At 39.4% G+C, this 21,422-nt stretch overlaps 1 pseudogene; it reads left to right on the top strand.

The window, feature by feature from the left end:
* The first annotated feature begins 14,189 nt into the window (after window positions 1-14,189).
* LOC143126058 (xaa-Pro dipeptidase-like) overlaps window positions 14,190-21,422 on the top strand; it is a 77,684-nt pseudogene continuing 70,451 nt past the window's right edge.

The following is a 21,422-nucleotide window of genomic DNA, read 5'->3' on the forward strand; positions in this document are numbered from 1 at the left end:
AGCTGCAAGGAGCAGTGTTACGCAACACTGCCTATTCAAACTACGCAAACTACCAGAGTAAGACTAACTAACAATAACTAACCAATTGCTGTCTTCACTCTCTAATAGAGAGATGTCGAGACTGCTGCTTAAATCTCACCAGGTCTGAAACATGATCTGTTTTCCCATCTCTTGTCTTCTCTTCAGTTCCTTAAGGTACACTTAAGGTAGAACCTCTTACCATTTAGACACATGCAGCCAGAATGACACAATGACCCCCGAGAGGCAGCTCACAGAGCTGGCCTGGATCCGATGAATACCGGAGTCGGTTGGCCTGTGGGGAGTTTTAGGAGTAAAGCATATCCCCAATCCATCACCCCCCACACCACCACCACCACATCCACCATTGTACCCTTTAGCAAATACACACCTGGGGAAAAAAACACTGTCATAAAGCCTTTACTGACAACTATTTTGGTGAAAAAGGGCATTCAGAAAACTATATATATTATATTCTATTTTTATATGTATTTCTATGATTAGTAGATAATGGGGATGATGGTTTTGAGCTTAATCAAATCTTTCTATGAGTGTATGTATGTTTGTGAGGTTGTGTGTGTATTTCTTGTTTTCCTCACTAAACATTTCATTAATTAGAAGTTTCACTTTAAATGTACTCTGACCTGACCGTTCGCTCATTCAGTTGTTGCCCTATTCTCTTTCCCTTGATTCAATGTCCCTGTAAAGCGATGGTAGGACATGCTGGTTTCGGACAGTACGCCTCCCAGTCAGACCACAGTGGGCCACCACTTACATCACCTCGGAAAGATAGAGGTAGATAGAGAGGATAGACAGAGACATACACAAATAGACAAGGAGACCTCAGCGTACCATGGCTGCAGCTTTATCAATTCATTAGAGGCCGTGAGTGCATGAGTGAAAGAGTGTGAGGAAGACAGTGGTGGCAGGAAACAGTGAGAAAATGAGAAGAGTGATCAAAAGAGAAGAGGATGATAGAGAGAGAGAGAGAGAAAAAGAAGAGTATCCCTCACAGCAGGTTTTATTCTAATCTTACCTATCCAAGTCGTTTACATGGCTGTGGTGATCTGCTTTCATCCCTCTCTGCTTCTTAAATCACCCGAGAGAGAGAGATAGGACGACAGGCAGACAGAGAGAGTATGAGAGAGAGAGATAGGACGATAGGCAGACAGAGAGAGTATGAGAGAGAGAGAGAGATAGGGCGACAGGCAGACAGAGAGAGTATGAGAGAGAGAGAGAGAGATAGGACGACAGGCAGACAGAGAGAGTATGAGAGAGAGAGAGATAGGACGACAGGCAGACAGAGAGTATGAGAAAGAGAGAGAGAGAGCTGGCCCAGCTGGCCGACAGCCCAGACATGAGAGAAGCCTCTTCACGTGTAGAACGAAGGACTTTGAGCTTTGTGCGTCTCAACAGTCTTTGGCTTGTGGCACATGATCCGGTGCGAGGGCTCTCCTCTCCAGCACGAGATCAGAGCCAAGAGCTCAGAGCAGGCTGAGGCAGACCGGAGCGCTGACGTGCTCACACCACTTCCAGCATCGCCCTCCCAACAATCCACTACTGCAGTGTACATACATACTGTATGCTAGTCACCATATTTGTTGATGCTGCAGCTGGAATATAGTTATTTCTTAATCCCCCACGTTTGTAGTCTGGAAAACAGTATTAAGTACTTGAGGAAAAAGCCAGTTTGAGAATTTATCGAATGCTATGAACAAGTAATCCAAGTTGTGGCTGCAGTCTACTGGTAGACCAAAGGAAAGGACACAACTTCCAAAACGATCACGTTTGATAATTCACTAGTAGCATAGTTTAGCACAGTGCTACAGACGCGCGGGAACCTTTTTTTGACCAGGGGTGCTGAATAACAAAAATAATGGATGTCCGACGATTTCTCCCCCCCCCCTCCTCCCCTGGACATGTTTAGGATTTTCACTGCTAAATACATCATTTTAGTGCGGTGTGCGGGTGATAGCGAGAAGTTTTAGAAAAGTCCTGGGCAGCCACAAATTCCAATGTTCCGCGACAGCACTCCGAGTCCACTGCGCCCACCCTAAGCCCACAGAAGCGCACTTGACATCGTTAGCCTATTTCAGTATAGCTAAGGAAAATTACTTTCTGATCGTCAAAACCACACCAGAGATGTTAGGCTTTAAATATAGGCTAATAATCAGGCCGCAATGATCTCGCAAATAATTTCTGAATAGCCTAAAGTGTGTCGTCTCCACAGCAAGTATGTGTCCTAATAATTTCTATCTTAGTGACTAGGATAGTGAAATGATTTCACTAGCTATGCATTTATTTTTTTTGAACGTGTAAATCGCATAGAATATGTAGGCCTATATCAACCGTAGGCCTACACACTTGATCGCCATCACATCGATGAAATCACGCTACGGTTCTTACAGTAACTGACTCACGTTCACGTTGATCTGTTCATTTTTAGTAGCCTATATTCGAACCTATCCATAACCCTTTTTGGTAACACTCCATAATAAGGTGCCATAATAAATAGCAAACTAGCAATTACCTAACCCTTTGTTAATATTTGTTAATTGTTACTAACATATCTATTTGGCACAAGTTAATAGTTTTTTCATCATTAATTAAATATTAGTTGTTTGCATAACATCTGTATGTTAATGTTTTAGCAAATCTATTAACTAATATTGTATTAATATGTGTTAATAGTTAACTAAATGTCTTTTTGGCACTAATTGACCGTTATTTCTTACATCATTTAAATGTTAAATGTTTATTTACAAACTATATGTTAATAGAAAAGTTAATGACTTATCATTATTTAGCTAATTGTTATTAAACTGTGCTTCTGCCTATCCCAATATGAACCACTCTACATAGGTGAGATAGATACATATATACTTTATTGATCCCCAAGAGGAAATTTAAGAAAAAAACACGGAGCTACCTTGACAAGCTGCCACTCTTGTTGGCACCGGAACCGCTTGCAATAAAGTTGGTTAAGCTTAATTAATATATTAGTTGTATATAGCTATAAGTGTGGGGCCCCTTATAATGAAGTTGGTTAAGCTTAATTAATATATTAGTAATATACAACTATCAGTATGGGGGACCCTTATAATAAAGTTGGTTAAGCTTTATTAATATATTAGTAATATATAACTATTAGTCAGACGGTGAAGAGACTGAGACCAAAACTGGCTTATCACACTTATTCCTTTAGGAAAAGTTAAAACAAAACATGCCTTCAGGCACTGGCATACATAAAACAGCATCTGCACAAGCAAAATAATAATAAGTAGTTGAATGGGCTATATTACATGCATCATTATACCATCAATGTCAGCCCTACTAGCAAGGGACACATGCGACATGGAATGTTCAGGTGCACAGAACGATAGTTTATTAATATTCTGAGACTCACTAAACACTCACAGACGTAGACCATACGGAGGTAATGCATAAACATAATGCTAAACTAAATGTACATTCATTTCCTGTTAGACTGAATTGCACTTTCCATGCACACTAAGCTAAACTACACTGAATGCATGGAAAGTTGCTAGCGTAGTTTTCAGCTAGTCACGTTAGACTCAGTGTGTATGAACTCTTGTTCATAATGAAAACATTAATAAACGTTCTCTAAGTTGCTAGAATTGCACCCAAATCCTAACAATACATGTAAAGTAATATAATACAGGTGGTATATCTGTAAACAAAATTTTACAGTTACAAAATTAAAACAAAGTGGGGAGTGCTTTATACAGTCAACCTACCCAATGAAGCATACCGCTTCTGATCGGCTATGGCAACAATACAAGGACAAAACGCAGCAGAGCTGCAGTATACCGTTTCTCCAAAGGGGGCTCCAAAACACCAATCTCAATAAAGCTGCTTAATTACGGCGAAAATCACATACAAACACTAAACTACATTTCTAACTCTGTACCAAACCAAACCAAATTCAAGCAGCAACCAACTAGTACTTCCAAAGGCAGAGTACACTACTTTCAAACACTAGACAGAGGGTCACCAATTACAGGACAGCCAACCACAAAGATATCCAATGAGGATGAAATGGAAGAAGAGGTGTGCAAACTCTCACACAACCAACCACTGGCAGTAGGGTACCTTATAGCTACACCCCACAAGACCATAAAGCCATAAACCATAAATTCTCCACAAAGCTAATCAGAAAAGCTAGATAAATAATAATATGTCATTAACTTTTATATTAGCATATCGTTTGTAAATAAACATTTAACATTTAAATGATGTAAGAAATAACTGTTAATTAGTGCCAAAAATACATTTAGTTAACCATTAACAAATATTAATACAATATTAGTTAATAGATTTGTTAAAACATTAACATACAGATTGTATGCAAACAACTAATATTTAATTAATGATGGAAAAAAAATATCAATTTGTGCCAAATAGATATTTTAGTAACAATTAACAAATACTAGAAAAGCATTTCCTGAAGGAAATACAGTGCATGAAAATGAAAAATATTATGTAAAATATCATACAGAGTAAAAACAAACTATATTGGTTGCTAAGTAGATGAGGTTCAATATAGTTGGAATGACTGAACAGTTAAATAGGTGGATACTTTAAATGGTTAAATTATTTAGGTAGATAGTTGATGATAACTGACAGTTGGAATGACTAATGTTTGCTAGCAGTTATGCTAACTATGTTAACAAAGATAATAATGTTAACCAAGTTACTATGCTAACTAGCATGCTAACAATGTTAAAATGCTAACTATGCTAACCATGTGACTTAGCTAACCTAGCTAATCATTTTTAGTAGTTATGCTAACTATGCTAACTGACATGCTAAAAACCATGTGACTTAGCTAACTTAGCTAATCATTTTTAGCAGTTATGCTAACTATGCTAACCATGTTACTTAGCTAACCTAGCTAATCGTTTTTAGCAGTTATGCTAACTATGCTAACATGTTAACTATGCTAACCATGTTACTTAGCTAATCATTTTTAGCAGTTTTACTAAAAATGCTAATAATGTTAGCAATGCTAACTATGCTAACCATGTTACTTAGCTAACTTAGCTAATCATTTTTAGCAGTTTTGCTAAAAGTTTTGCTAGTTTTGCTAAAAATGCTAACATGTTAACTATGGGAACCATGCTAATTAGCTACAGTGGGTAGGAGTCATAGTTAATGACAAGTAACAGTTACAATGGCTGAACAGTTAAAAAGTTCAGTCCTGAGACCCTGCGTCCTCGTATGAGGACATAACATTTAGGCTTTTCAGGACTTTCTACTTAAATATTCTGAATACATTTCTGTTGCCCTCATATCCTAACAGTTATTTGTACCAGTTAGTGATAATAAAAGCACATTACACTGTATTGGGAAAAAACAAGATGGCGCCGATATCAACCTACATGTTTTATCAACGGGCACATGACAACTGTCATCATGGTAGAGTACCGTTGTAATTTATAGGGTTGAAACTTGTTTATTTATGCTTACTTACAGTTCTAGTATGATATGGCATACATTTTTCACATTTATTTTTTATTGTAACACATCAGGAAGCTTTTATCTTTTATGTCCTCATTTGAGGACATCGGGACTTAAAATGTGTGCTTCAAGATTACTTTCACATAATGGACCTATGGTGTTGGTTCTAAAATTTAGCAGTTTTCAATACATACATGCACACACTCACATATTTTGCATTGTTATTTGCATTTTGCACTGTTTTCACACAGTTTTGTTAACTAAACTGTTAAAATTGATTTTTTGAATTATATGTTCCAATGAATATGCACTCATTTTACTAAATCATGCACTCATTCTAATATATAGTGTGCTCATTTTACTAAAATGTGAGATCATTTGACAAAAATAGCTAATTTTACTAAATCATGGTCTTATTTTACTAGATTGTGCACTGAATTTAGCAAATGATGTGCTTAGTTTCGTAAATAGTGTTCTCATTTTACTAAATTGTGGGCTTATTTAGCTAAATTGTACTTGCATTTAGCTAAATTACACACAATTTACTAAAATGAGAGCACATTATCTTGATATACACACAAAATATCTTGCAATGACACCTCCGGGGTGCCATACTATCACACACATACACACAGATTTTGCATTATTTTTGCACAACTTTGAATTTAGTGTTTAATTTCATTGTTTATGTTACTTTAAAAAACAATTCACTTGAAATACATGGGTGCACCCTCTCTCACATGTAGCCTACGTGTGTACGCTCACGCTCACAAACACACACACACACACACACCCAAACACACACTTTGTACTTTTGTTTTACTCTGAACTCTGTTCTATTCTGATGAAATAAACAGAATTACACTTTGTTACACAATGGCGATTTAGTTGTTTTTTTATGGTAAAATAGACCCAATGTCCTCAAATAAGGACATCACTTTTCTCAAAAACTACTTGATGTACAGAGGTGAAATTTATTTTGTATACTCATGAAGCCTTAATGAACCAAAATAACTGAAAGAAATAAGAAATGCATTCAAATTTATACCCAGGGTCTCAGGAGGTTAAAGGGTTAAATTGTTTAACAGTGAAATATTGTAGTGAGGACTTTTTTTTAAACAGTTTTTGGCAGAGGAAGCAGTTGAACAGGATGTGTAGTCTTAAAATAGGGCCAGTTTGTATGCTTAAAGCCTGAGACTGGCAGTTGATCCAGGTGGCCTGAACACCTGCCATAGGATTCTAATTGCTTAACGGCCGTATTGTGATGTCATAGTCATAATGTTAAGTCAATGGGGAAATTTTGATTCGTTTTTAATTAATCAATAATGACAATAAAAAGTATAAAAGTTACAAAGATGAAAAATACATTGCCCGGGTGTCCTAAGTAAGATCTACGCAACAAAGTTTGAATGAAGTTTCTACGTTAAACGGTTGAAGCTGCATTAACTGCGTTAGAAGAAGAAAAATAACTAGAAATGCAATTCCAAGGAATTACCAGTGCATGAAAATGCTAAAGTTGTGATGTATAATATCATGTATAGTTAAAACAGATAATATAGAGATGGTTACTACGGTGATGCTAGGATAGACATGGTGGTTGCATAGCTTAATAAAAGTTGATAGTTTAAAAGTAGACTGTTTAAAAGCTGAATGTAGATAGTTTAAAAGTTGTTGATAGACAGTAGATAGTTTAAAAGTTGTTGATAGACAGCTAGTTTAATAGATAGTTTAATGATACATTTTTAAAAGTTGAAGGTAAATAGTTTAAAAGTTGTTGACAGACTGGAAGTTGAATGAATGTTAATATTCAAATAGTTTAATGGCTGTGTATAGGTAGATATTTGACGATAACTATAAGTTGGAATGGCTCTAATGCAGTGTTGGGCAAGTTACTTCAAAATCGTAATGTACTATGCATTACTTATTACTGTCATTTCAAAGTAATTTGTTACATTATAATATTACTGTCTCTGAATTGTAAGGCATTACACTACTATTGCATTACTTTTAAGTTACTTTCACCAAAATATCTAGAAATATGGATTTGCCATTCTAAATGCAGTTTATTACGCTCAATGCAGCTTGCTCTTCCAATGGAGGGAGATGTGGTATAGCATAATGACTGAGCTAGGCTTAAAGCAACAGTAGAATGCAATAGGCGCAGTGCTCATAATGCAATACAAGGAACAATCATAGTCAGAATGTTAAAAACCGACAAAAGGTCAAAGTCTGGTAAATTGTGATAGAAATACTGTAACTTTAAGGCCTAGGTCTACTCATTAAAATCAATAGAGAGCCTACTATATTGTAAATCAAAGCTTAAAGGAACCATATGTAAGATTGTGGCCCAGACAGACAGACAGACAGACAGACAGACACTTTATTGATCCCCAGGGAAAATTCAAGGTACTACAATCACTTTCAAATTACTGTAGAGCGGTGTATCCCCTTCCCCTCCCCTCTGACAGGCAGAGTTGGCAACCGGATGACGAAACACTACTGACTTTGTGATTAGTAGATAGGTGGAGGGTGGCGCATTAGGCCAAAACACAACATGACAACATCAACATCAGTTGAGGGCTGCAACTTCACTTTTTAAATGACAATATCCTGGCCAGACTACTGTTGTCAGTGATATAAGTATTTGAAATGAACATGATTTCTTAATGTCTAGTGACATATCAGAGCAATTTTATGATTAATTGAAATACAATTTTTACATACGGTTCCTTTAATAAAGACATGTCAAGATGGTGGCCTGCTGGCCATTTCGGTGCCCTAAGTGAGTGGCTTTGAGTGAGTGACATTTAAATGATAACTCAAACACCTAAAGTAAAATAAAAGGCCTATTATTTACAGACCATTACTGTGTATTTTTAAACATTATTTTGCTGAGAAATGCTGTTTTACTTATAAATGGTGCACTGTCACTTTAAGAGAATTGATCTTTACGTTGTCATAATGCCCTTTTGCTAGCTCTTGTTTACAAGCCTTATTTGTTTGAGTTACATTGATAGCACAATATTAACAATAATATGCACAATGTTAACTTGTTTTAAGCAACCTTCATTGCTTTGGAAATGGAAGTATGCAATGACATGTTGCTTCACATTTCGTTTTGCGAATACAAGTGAATTATGAACCTGGTATCCACCTAGCTATCTGAATGGAATGCGTTTCAGTCGACTCAGCATATCATGTGCTTCATGTAGCCTAAATGCTTGGAAAACGAATGATTGAAGACCCAACAATTCTAGTACTACGTGGTGATTGAGAGAACCCAAAAGGTATCAAACTTGCATGTAACATCGTGTTAGTGCATTTTGACATTGTAAACGTTATTGATGGAGTGAAACGCAGTTTGCAGTAAAGCTACTATTCATTGGTTACATTTGGGTGCCCCCTCTGTCCTTTGGTGCCCAACGCAAAGTGTGTGATGCGCGTGGTGGGAGCGGTGGCACTGCCAGGCTACACAATCTTTTTCTGCATTTCTATCCCTTTATTCTCTTCAATTTAAGTTTACAGCACAAAGCTGACATGCACAACAGCATAGTTTGTGTTTTATCAAGAATCAAAAAGATTAGCGTGACACTACTTTAGATGTTTCATTAATTTACTTGTGCTATTTCGCGAGCTGAGAGATCTTTCGGTTTCGCACACAAAGTGCACTAACTATTATGTTCTTCATAGCCTTGTCTCTGACAAGCTGAAAATAATGAGCGTAGGATTATGTCCATCCCGCAAATATGAGTCCGCCTGCGAGTCTGCTGCAGCCACAGTCATATTCAACCATCAGGAGATACATTCTACTATTTTGCGTGGATTTTTTCTCCTCTGTTGTTCTCGCGTGGTGTTTGTGAATATGTATCAAAACAAAACAAGCGCTTAATTTTGGGTTAAACTGCATTGTAACGCGCGTTACTAAAGTTTGTACCGAGTAAATATTACCCGATTTTTTTTTTGTAATGCCTTACATTACCGCGTTACCGCAAACAGCAATATATTACAGTAATTACATTACTTTTGTAACGCATTACTCCCAACACTGCTCTAATGTTTGCTAGCAGTTATGCTAAGATTTTTAATTCTGCTAACCATGCTACTTAGCTAATGTTTTATAGCAGTGCTAACAATGTTAACATGCTAACCATGTTACTTAGCTAACTTAAAGCTACCTTGTGTAAGAACTTCTCCCATCTAGCGGTGAAATTCTATATGACAACCAACTGAATATTACTTTCTAGCCCCTCCCATTCCGAGCGCATTTTAACTCCTACGGTGGCCGTTTCATGCCAAAGTTAACATTGCTTCCAGTACTACGACTTCGTCCGGTGTTCCTTACAGTTATAAGGTTACTTTAGAAAACAATTACACATTGCATTTAGTTATATAGCCAGTAAACATGTTGGGTATGACCTCTATGTAAAGTGAATAGCCTAGTTTTACGTTTTCATTATTTTGGTAGGCTACTATTTCATTGCTAGCATCAGCTATCAGGTTCCCAAACGAATGCATGCTAATGTTATAGTACAGTAGATTCAGTGCTATCGTTATTCTGTATGTGCGAGATTAATAGTGTAAAGGCAATGTTTACAGCGTAGCCTACTATTTTTCTCAGTGAGCAGAGTCAGAGATCAGTCGATGCAACGGAGGTGCAAGGGAAAGGTAAAGGAAGAGGGAAAGGTAAAGAAAAGCCAAGAGCCGGTAGCAGAGGATCGATGAGACCTCCTAGGCAAAGAAAAAGTAAGACTCCAAAAGATGACGAGGAGAGACTGGAAGAACTTCAAAGACAAAGGAGAGAAGCAACGGAGGTTTGTGTTTTTAATATATTTCTCTGAACAGTATCAATGTCAATGACACCGAAATTAGCTCGGAAGCTGCACCAGGCACGTTCGTTTGCGTTGCGTCTGCTGCAGAAAAAAAATAGACCATTCATCTAAAATTGATTTTACGCGTTGTGAACGGAACGCTTCAGTCACGCGCTTGGTGTAGCTTCCCTGCCTGTTTGTATCTCAATTGTTTGTAGCAATTTCTAGCTGTTGCCAGTCAACTGCATGATGAGAGTTGTCTCCCAGTGAAATCACGACACATAATTACGTTATGGTCTATAGAAAATGTTACACAACATTTTCACCTTTTCATTGTCCATACACATACATAGTATTCATCATTTTGTGTGAACACTTGAAAAATGACACAGAGTAGGCTACTATTACTACTACTCTGCTAACAATCTAACTTTGCTACCTAAACAAGCCTATCTGATCTTATTTCTTGTGTCTTATTTCTTCAGACTTGTGGATGGAATGAGCCTGCAAGAGCACAGGAACCTCACCACACAGTTGCTATAGTGAGGCAGCCAGGTCTGGTGTTTGATGCATCAGTGCAGACATGTCGTCCCCCCACCTGTGCCAGGGATGCCTTGGTGTAGTTGTACACACTGCAGAGACATGCCAATCGATCAGAAGAGAAAATGCTGTGGACAAAACCCTGCCACCTGTGTGAGCCTTCTGCCTCACTACACACAGCACTGCCTAGATGAAGGTTTTCTCCAGATTCACAGGCAGTACATCACAGACATCACAGCATTAGGCCATGTAAGAGAGCCAGGTGATGACAATAGAGTTCAGATATGCTACCTACAGACATTTCATTTTCTGGCAGCATGGGTCTCTAGGACAGGGTAATAGAAGAGTGATCCCAAGCTGTGTGTGTAGGATAAGGGATAAATTCCCTGACCCTCAGGGACATCTCTGGAATTTATTTCACCTTCCTATAATGTTGTAATGTTGTGTTATTGTAAATAGTTTTGTATTAGTGTTCTTGTACTGCCTGTTCCTTTTAAAACTGTATTTAATTTATTTTACACCGGTACATCGCTATATTTTGCTTTCATGAAAATAAAAACTTTTAGAATTGATAAGAGACTGTTCATGCTGTACCTCATACATTACATCCACAAACTTATAATTAAAAAAGGAGTTGTGGTAATTTACCATTTTGAAACACCAAATGACAGTAACATGGTCAACAATGTTATTTGCAATATATTTATTTACAGAAATTAACAAATTATGGTATTTACACATGAACCCTTCCTTTTTGTATGGTGCCTTTGAAGCAACATGGGCCATCATTCTAAATTTGCAGTCTCCTGGAAAGCTGATCCTGTGGAAGACATGCAGTGTCGTTAGACATACACGCCATTTTATATAGTTCAACATATTGTTACTAATCTGTATAGTGCTATTTTGCCTAGACTGAGTTACAGGCAAGGTTACAATGAAGGCATGCACGTGCATCACATAACAAGACCATTGAATTTCGTCCACATCCTCCTCCACGATGCTCATGTCATGTAGGCTTTGTAAAAAATATATATAAATGCTTATATCATGAAAATATACAATAGAGAATGTCATCGGGTATAGACATTATGAGCATTGATGGGTTACCTCTGTTCAAGGTTCTCAATTTCAGGGGCTTCTGCAATTGCGCCAAGATGCTCATCTGAAATGAATAAGCAGAGCGTTTCACAACATATAACAGTACATAAAATGGTAAACACCAAGATATTAAAAATATACTTTCAGTTATTATCAAACAACAATCACATAGAATCAACAATTGTTTTCATGCAGTGAAAAACGTTCAGACAATTTAGTAGGCTACGTCTACAATTAATAAGACTACAGGACAGGCCTCAGGATGTGAACGTCACCCTTGGAATTGGCTACACTAGCATTATCAGATTAGGATATAATATTTAGGCTACAAAGCAAAAGCAATGAAAAATAACTACAATTTAGTGCCCTTTGCCTGTGATCCGTCATAGCAGATTTATGTTACAATCCTTTTTCATCGACGCGAGGAAAAGTATCCCAGACGTCATTCTAGCGTTATGGACAACCATGCTATACTAAGCCAAGCAACTATAAAACTTCGAATTTACACCATAGACTGTATGTTTACACGAATAGGCCAAATTACCTGTCGAGGAGAAAGCAGGCAATTTCGGCGTCCCTTTTAAAATCCTTGCTCCTCACGAGCTCTTTCCATCTTAGAAAAGCCACTCCAATATTGACTTTGGTCTGTTGTTTTTCCGGTCGCGTTGGCGTTTTAATTCTCTTTTTCGCTTCCTTGGCGACTCCTTTTCATGTCCTCGAGAATAGTTGTAATCCTCCATTTTCAACAGACTTTCAAATCTGCCGGCAGTCGCGAGTAGACTGATCATGCAATGAGTGTTGCCTACAAGCGCGAAAGGCGGAGCTGAATTTCCAGGAATGTCCCTAGTTGGCGAATGTATTTCAAAGATGGAGGCGCAACATGGATTCAGCCATTTGCGCGACTCGCGCGTATGTATTTGGAATAGCAGATTCTACACTTACGAGAATACTTTGATTAGTAAGTGGAAATAATTACACATGAATGAGCACATATTTTTGAAAGAACAAATGGGTTTTTGCTAAGAATTAACTCAAAAAAGTACACAATGTAGCTTTAACTAACATTTTCTAGTAGTTTTGCTAAACATGCTAACAATGTTAGCATGCTTACTATGTTAACCATGTTACTTAGCTAACTTAGCTAATCATTTTTAGTAGTTATGCTAACTATGCTAACTAACATGTTAGCATGCTAACTATGCTAACCATGTTACTTAGCTAACCTAGCTAATCATTTTTAGCAGTTTTGCTAAAAATGCTAACTAGCATGCTAACTATGTTACTTAGCTAACTTAGTTAATCATTTTTAGCAGTTTTGTTAACTATGCTAACTAGCATGTTAACATGCTAACTATGCTAACCAAGTGACTTAGCTAACCTAGCTAATCATTTTTAGCAGTTTTGTTAAAAATGCTAACAATGCTAACTTTGTTAACCATGCTAACTAGCTACAGTGGGTAGGAGTCATAGTTGATGAAAAGTGTTGACATAGTTGATGACAAGTTAAAAGTTGTTGATAGACAGCTAGTGAATGTATATAGTTTAAAAGTTGAATGTAGATAGTTTAAAAGTTGTTGATAGACAGCTAGTTTAATAGATAGATAGTTTAATGATAGTTTAAAAGTAGACCGTTTAAAAGTTGAATGTAAAAAGTTCAGTAGTTTAATGGGTTACATTGTTTAACAGTGGATTATTGTAGTGAGGACTTTTATTTTGAAACAGTTTTGGGCAGAGGAAACAGTTGAATAGGATGTGTAGTCTTAATTGACCCAGATTGTATGCTTAAAGCCTGAGGCTGCAGGTGGCCTGAACACCTGCCATAGGATTCTAATTGTTTAATGGCCGTATTATGATGTCATAATCGGCAATGTTAAGTCTATGGGGATTTTTTAAAAGTTTTTCTTTAATAGTTTAAAAAGTATAAAAGTTTCAAAGTTGAAAAGTCATACCAACCCGATCTGTTTGAAGACCTACGTTACAAAGTTTGAATGACGTTTCTAAGTTAAACTGTTCAAGAGAAATTGCGTACGGAAAAGGTGGTAAGCGGAATAATAAGAAGAAGTTGCCTAGGAAGAACAGTACAGTGCATTTTCATGCACTGTAATAAGAAGAAAAAGTTGTTGTTGCCTAGGAAGAACAGTACAGTGCATTTTCATGCACTGTAAAAAGTACTCTGGGGAAATTGTTGCATGGATGAGTAAAATATAACCATTGTGTTTTCTTGTGTGTGAGTGAGGCCACTGTATGGTGTCACTTTACACATGCCTTGTGCCAGCCTTAGGGAAGCAGCTTTGGGGAGCTGTCAGAGCTGGAGCCTTGAGTTGAGTCCTGACTGTATGTGTCTGCTGCTCTGGTCTGCAGGAGTCCTTCTTCCACTGGGCTTTTGGGGTGACCGAGGCCGACTGCTTTGGAGCCATCCACGTGGAGTCAGGGAGATCCCTGCTCTTCGTCCCTAAGCTGCCCGACAGCTATGCCACCTGGATGGGAGAGTAAGTCTTCTCTTCTGATCCTTTCTGGAGCTGAGGGAACTGGGATCTTTTACACTTTCATTATTATTCTTTTGAAATGACTGAATGTCTGAATAACAATGTCTGAGTGGCTTCTGTACTGTTCTTATCCTTTCTTTCAATACACCATTCCTTTAATGTCATTTAAAATCTTCAGATGTTTCACACATTTTTCCTGAACCCTGAAATTCACTAATAACAAGGTTTGTAATGAGAAATGTTGGGTTTGAAGCTCTCATGATGGAAGCGGTATTACAGTATTTATGTAAATGCTTTTTTTTCAGGGTGATTTCTTTTTTTTTTTATCAGCAGACCTTTGAAATCATATTCTATAGTAGTCATTATTTCTCCCCACTAATAGCTCAGCATTTCTGTAGTCTATGACAGTTTGGCAGTATTAAAATTCTCCAGTCAGGTACTGTAGTTGTTCTTCTGAGCCATCACTAGGTGTGAAGTGGTCCTGCGCAAGCAGTACAAATCTTATGAAATGTCTACCTCTCAGTGGTAGACATTTCACTCTCAGTGACCTGCTGCTGAGAATAGGGATTGTGAAAGGGCTTTACTTCAAGGTAATGGAGAATAAGCATTAGGGCTGTCAGGCTCTTTGATCTTGGCTTTTCATTTTATTGCATTCAAAGGTATCAATTGTGGAGGTGGCTTTCCACTCTCACATTATTCACATGACTCTCACCCAGCTATAATCCCCACTATTGAAAGCTCTCATTCCATTTCTCCAATTATGTAATTTTCTCTCAGGTTGATATGCATGGAAAAACTCGGTTAATGGTGCTGGAGCTTGTGCTCTGTTACCTTTTTACCTGTGAGTAGTGGAAAATGCGTTTGTCAAGATTCTATTGATTTAACAGTACATGTAGTATAGAGATCAGCTATGACCATATGTTGTGTTTAGATTCCAACAGAATAATATGTGATGGTGTTGGGGTAATCATATCTTATTATGACCGCAGCGAAGCGCGGCAGATTTTTTAATTTTTTTTTCCGCATGTCCAAATTTCTGTCAAGGATTCCCGGGACACTGTAAGACCGGGGTACACGAAACTTGGTGGGCATGTAACCCCACATGGATAGCATGGAACCATCGTTTTTCGTTTTGATCTGTAGCCCCCCCGCTGGACTGGACCCCCTGAAAGGAGGGTAGGGCAGACACAGTTTTCTGTGAATATCTTGAGAACCGTAGGGCCTAGGATGACCCATTTTTTCCGTATGTTTGCCTTTGGGTCATCTTAACCCATTCCATCTGCACACATGTGCATAAACAGATACACACACACACACATACATTCACAGTAATCATACGTATGACACATACTCACACAGTAGACATATGTACGCATGCATGCACATGCACAAACACAGGCACATACACAGGCACACACACGCACACACACACCCTTACACATAAACATAAACATGTACACGCACACATGCACTCAAGAATTTCTCAGAATTATGAACAGGCAAGATGGGGGTGGGGTTGTATAAAATGAATTTTACATGTGAAATCTATGAACTAATCATGTTTTATTACTTGTTGTCTAGCAGATACCAGTGAGAATTGAGTGTGGATAATGCAATTTAGTGAGACAGTTAGAATCATATAGGCCTTTCAGCGTGATTTATTTTTGTGGAAAAAATGTGCTGGACTGGGCGGCGGTCATATTTTGTACCGCTCTCCGGTACATCTAGTTGTTAAGAGTACTAGAAATCTCCTGGGTAGTGTAGTCTTTTAGATTTCGTCTTTGACTGACTGACTGTCTGACAGTTGAGTGGGTTAATGCACGTATTTCCAGAACCAGGTCTGCAACTTTCAGGCAGTTTGAGTTCGAATCTAGGCAGGAGCAGAGCCTATTATAATGAGCGCATACGGGGAGTAAAACGACTGTTACGCGCTGTTACAACTGTAGGCTACAATGGTCGCAATACAGAAATATGCGCGATTATTGTTATTGTTATTATTATTATTTTACCTTACGTTACCTACACCAAAGCTGAATAAAATTATGCAAGATCAAAGTAACCTAAGGTAGCCTATGGCTCTGATGGTGTGCGATTTTTGTTTTTAGATAATTTCAAACAAATCATTAGTCTAACGTGACGGCATCACCTTTTATGGACATTTATTTCCTTTCGTCTTTATTTGACGATGAGGTATCAACATGAATGTCTGACGGACCCCCACGTCGGAAAACAACGCAGAAGGTACACCTTTCTCGTTGGAATTTGACGCCAAGGACACTTGACCATGCGTCAGACCTTTGACGAGTAGGGAGTGAGACTGTGTAGGCGCAGGAGACTGCGGCTCACTGGTAGTTATTATAGGTAACTTCAAATCAGCGCGATTTACCCTTATAGGCTACTGCACGTTACAAGATGATCCGCAGCACTGAAGTGAGAAATTATTTAACTCTGTGTAGTGCATGTGAGCGTTTTTTTCCCCATTCCGACCTGAATATTGGTGGGGACATTTCAGTCGTAATTTGACATTGGTGTGGACACGTCCTTCGGTCCCCACGCAAATCTACGCCCCTGCATACCAGGAGAAAGTGGGCGTGGACGATGCCATCACTTATCTTTTACACAGGACACATTCTCACCTAGACAAGGGGAAAAGTGCTGTGAGAATCATGTTCTTCGATTTCTCAACTGCTTTTAACACCATCCAACCCCTCAGACTGGGAGACAAGCTCTTGCAGATGGGTGTGGACGCTCACCTGGTAACCTGGATTACAGATTACCTGACCGAGCGACCACAGTTTGTCAGACTGAAGAACTGTCTCTCTGACACTGTGATCAGCAGCACCGGAGCACCACAGGGAACTGTGCTCTCTCCAGTCCTGTTCACCCTGTACACATCTGACTTCTGCTACAACACCGAGTCATGCCACATGCAGAAGTTTTCTGACGATACTGCAATTGTGGGGTGTATCAGGGACGAGCAAGAGGAGGAGTACAGGAGCCTGGTGGAGGACTTTGTGCATTGGTGCAAACTCAATCACCTTCAACTCAACATTTCAAAGACCAAGGAGATGGTGGTGGATTTCCGTAGGTCTAAGCCCGCTCTGCTACCAGTGTCCATTGATGGGGTCAATGTGGAGGTGGTAAGCACCTACAAGTATCTGGGTCTCCACCTGGACAATAAACTGGACTGGTCAGCCAACACTGATGCACTCTACAAGAAAGGACAGAGCTGGCTGTACTTCCTGAGGAGGCTGCGGTCCTTCAATGTGTGCAGCAAGCTCCTCAGGATGTTCTACCAGTCTGTTGTGGCCAGTGTCCTCTTCTATGCAGTGGTATGCTGGGGAGGAAGCAGAAAAAAGAAGGATGCTGGGCGACTTGACAGGCTGGTAAGGAAGGCTGACTCTGTAGTGGGAGCTGAACTGGAGTGCATCACTTCAATATCTGACAAAAGGACCCTGAACAAACTGATCAACATCTTGGACAATGAATGTCATCCACTCTACAGCACTATTAAAAAGCAAAAAAACTTGATTAGCTGGAGACTTCGCTCACTGCCATGCACCACTGAAAGGCTGAGGAAGTCATTTGTCCCCAGGGCCATTGAACTGTTCAATGCCTCACTAAAGGGAAGAGGAGAGATAGACTTCTCTGCTTAGTCTGTCTGCCTCTCCACCCTCTCCATGTTTGAGTACTGACTGCCCACTACTGCTTTACTACTGTTTTACTAATGTCCACAGCCTAATGTTTTCACTACTGTTTTACTGCTACACTGTTTTTCATGCTATATTAGCACACATGATCAATGGCTGCGGTCAGGCTTCTGCTACAATACTGAATGAATGAATGGCTATAACCCTTTTACCTCAACCTGTTCTTGCACTGACATAGTTTTTTATATTACCTTGTCTACATTATACTTTACTCTCCTATTTGTCCATATTATTTATGCTGGTCTCTAGACCTTATTCTTGCTCTGTTGGACTAATGTTGGACTACTTTTTGCACCTTCACCATGACACTCACTCTCTTGAGCACCTTACCAGTCCCGGCCCTGTCACTACAAGCGTCTCATGCTTGATCACCCTCAAGCACATTGGACTTTTTAAATTTAATTTATATAGTGTATTTAGTATTTAGTTTTGTTAGTTTTCTTATCTTCTACTGTCTTTATTGTACAGTGGAGTTTACTTATATGTTTATACTTATATTTACCATGTCTGCTGTAAGTGCATGTTGTGTGTGATGTCTGTATGCTACTGAGACCCTTGAATTTCCCCTTGGGGATCAATAAAGTATCTATCTATCTATCTATCTATCTATCTAAAACAGGATTAATGCATTATCATACTGGATACGTAATCATCCCACCTCTTGTAGCTTTCACCTCAGGTGCTTTAAACACCATGTCCTATTCTCTACGCCTGACTATATGCATTTGTCATGTATACAGACCTTAATGTCCTGTATTGACCCTATGCAGATGGGTCAGGCCCTTGAGTCGTGGATCTGCTCGAGGTTTCTGTTATTAGACTAACTGCGCCACCTGTTGGTGGCTTATATTAGTAAGCATTAACCTGGAAGGCTCCCCAGTTCGTGACTCACTTTGTTACGCGCCTGCTATGTTGCTTAATAAAAGCATACTTGGTTGAACCTGACACGAAGTCTCATAGACTACATATAAACATGGTGTCAGAAGCTTGGAGAGCCTGAGCTGTTAACAACATAGATTAGCTAGTCGTACAGTTTAGTTTAGTTAGTTTAAGTTTGTTTAGCTATCGCTGAAGTCTATTGTGGAGCAAGAACATGGCTGCTAACGTGAATACGATTCCGCCTCCTGCTGAGATGAAACTTTCTGGAGATGTGGCTTCTAACTGGGACGTGTTCAGGGAAGAATTCGAGGATGAACGACAAAGCGGCGGAGGTACAAGCAGCAACACTGAGAAGAGTTATGGGTAGCGAGTGCCGACACATCTACAAGCATAACTTGCATTTAACTGAGGACCAGCAGAAGGATGTAGCAGCCATCCTAATAGCACTGGAAAGGTATTTCAAACCCGCGAAAAACGTGATCTTTGAGCGCTTTGTCTTTGGGAACTTAAAGCAAGAGGAGGGAGAAATTATAGACACTTATATAACCAGATTGAAAGAAAAAGCTGCGACCTGCGACTACGGTCAGCTAAAAGAGGAGCTCATAAGAGACAGGCTAGTCTTGGGCATAGCAGACGAGAGCACATGCCGCCGTCTGTTGAGAGAAAGAGGCCTTACGGTGTGTTTCCACACAACGAAATTTCGCGTCGCTCTCATAGACCTCTGAAGTTCGCCTACAAAAAAGCTGCCATCTTTGACATCCGGTATCTGGCGATTTTTCCTATGGGAAAATAACATGGGGATTTTGAATAATCGCACCTGTTAAAGTCTCGTGGGGATGAAAAAGTCTGAAATGCAGACGTTTTCCTGAACACACTTTTGTCCTCTGCCTTCGAGTGGATACTGTGATCTCCGATAAGTGAAGGCGGCACACTTAGATTTTTGCTACCCCAGAGCTAACTTGCAATGCAATTTGCCATAGGTAGTTAGCTTCAATTAACAACCGGATCTCCTTATATGGGCAAAGATGGCCGTTTTGGATCTTTTTTGTAGGCGAACTTCAGAGGTCTATTGAGGTTGAATGGAGACGAAATTCGCCCTAGTTGGGCGAAATGAAAACGAATCGCCGAGGCAGGCGAAACAAAGTTGGCCAAAGTTTAACTTTATTTAAATGAGGACCATTCGAGAACCAATCAGGTCCGCGTCTTTGTGTTTGGAGGCGGGAGTTACAAAAAAGTCTGACCAAGATGGCGGAGACTACCTGAGCTGTAACGCGAACATTTGTATGTGATTAAAATGTTTCTACACGAACATTGGCACTTGTATCAACACGAATTGTGGTTTATATGCCACACGAACTTAGTCAGAGCACATACACCACTAAATAGACCACTATATATGTTAGTTTAAGCACTCAATCTTTTTTAGCTAGCTGACAGGCGAAATGCTAGTATTTTAGGACATTGGATTGCATTGTAAACCTAGCTAGACAGCTAGGCTACATGCTGCAACACAGGTATGAAATATATTATGTCTTATTGACCTTGTTGTTTCTATGAACATGAATTGTTGTTTATAGGCAACATTAACTTAGTCGAGGCATAAAGACCCCTGGATATCTTCATTAAGTACTTAAATGTTTGAATTAGCTAATTTGCCTAATTAGCTCGCTTGCCACCACTGGCTAGACACTGCAGTCTAGGTTAGCGGTTTCGCCGTCACGCCCCCGAGGCGAAATTTCGCTGGCCGAAAATCGCGAGGTGTTTCGCTGTTTGGAAACACACCGTTACACTCGCCTCTGCTATCGATATGTGTCGGGCTGCGGAGCTCACAGATGTACGCATGAAAGCTTTAGCCCATGGTAAATCCTACGATACAATCAACACTGCGGAGGCACGTCCATCCACATATGACGCACGTAAGCGCATGAAACCTCCCATTAAGGGGAATGAAGGGACTTGCAAATACTGCGGGCACCAGCACAAGACAGGGAGAGACACATGCCCTGCATTTGGCAAAACCTGCCGCTACTGTGGAACGCTTAACCACTTCGCTAGCGTCTGTCTGAAGAAAAAGATGGGGCAGCGCCAAATTAATGCTGTGGACACACTAACAGACGAAGTGCTGGAAGATGAGGCTGACGCATGCATTTACACAACTTCAGCTGATAAGACGCTGGGGAAGAAGTGGTTTGTGAACCTGAGACTTAATGGTGTAAGGCAGAAGTGCCAGCTGGACTCTGGAGCTACATGCAATGTCATGAGCATCAAAGATATGAAAAAAGTGGCACCACAAGGGAAGCTAGGACAGAGCCAAACCAGGCTGAAGCTCTACTCTGGAGAGGCCATGACTTCACTTGGACTGTTCAGAACACATTGCAAGATAAGGGGATGTACTTACCCAT

The sequence above is a fragment of the Alosa pseudoharengus genome, unplaced genomic scaffold, assembly GCF_046254945.1.
Source record: "Alosa pseudoharengus isolate Yale_2024_CS ecotype anadromous, Long Island Sound unplaced genomic scaffold, YU_APseudo_1.1 YU_APseudo_1.1_scf_16, whole genome shotgun sequence".
Lineage (NCBI taxonomy): Eukaryota > Metazoa > Chordata > Actinopteri > Clupeiformes > Clupeidae > Alosa > Alosa pseudoharengus.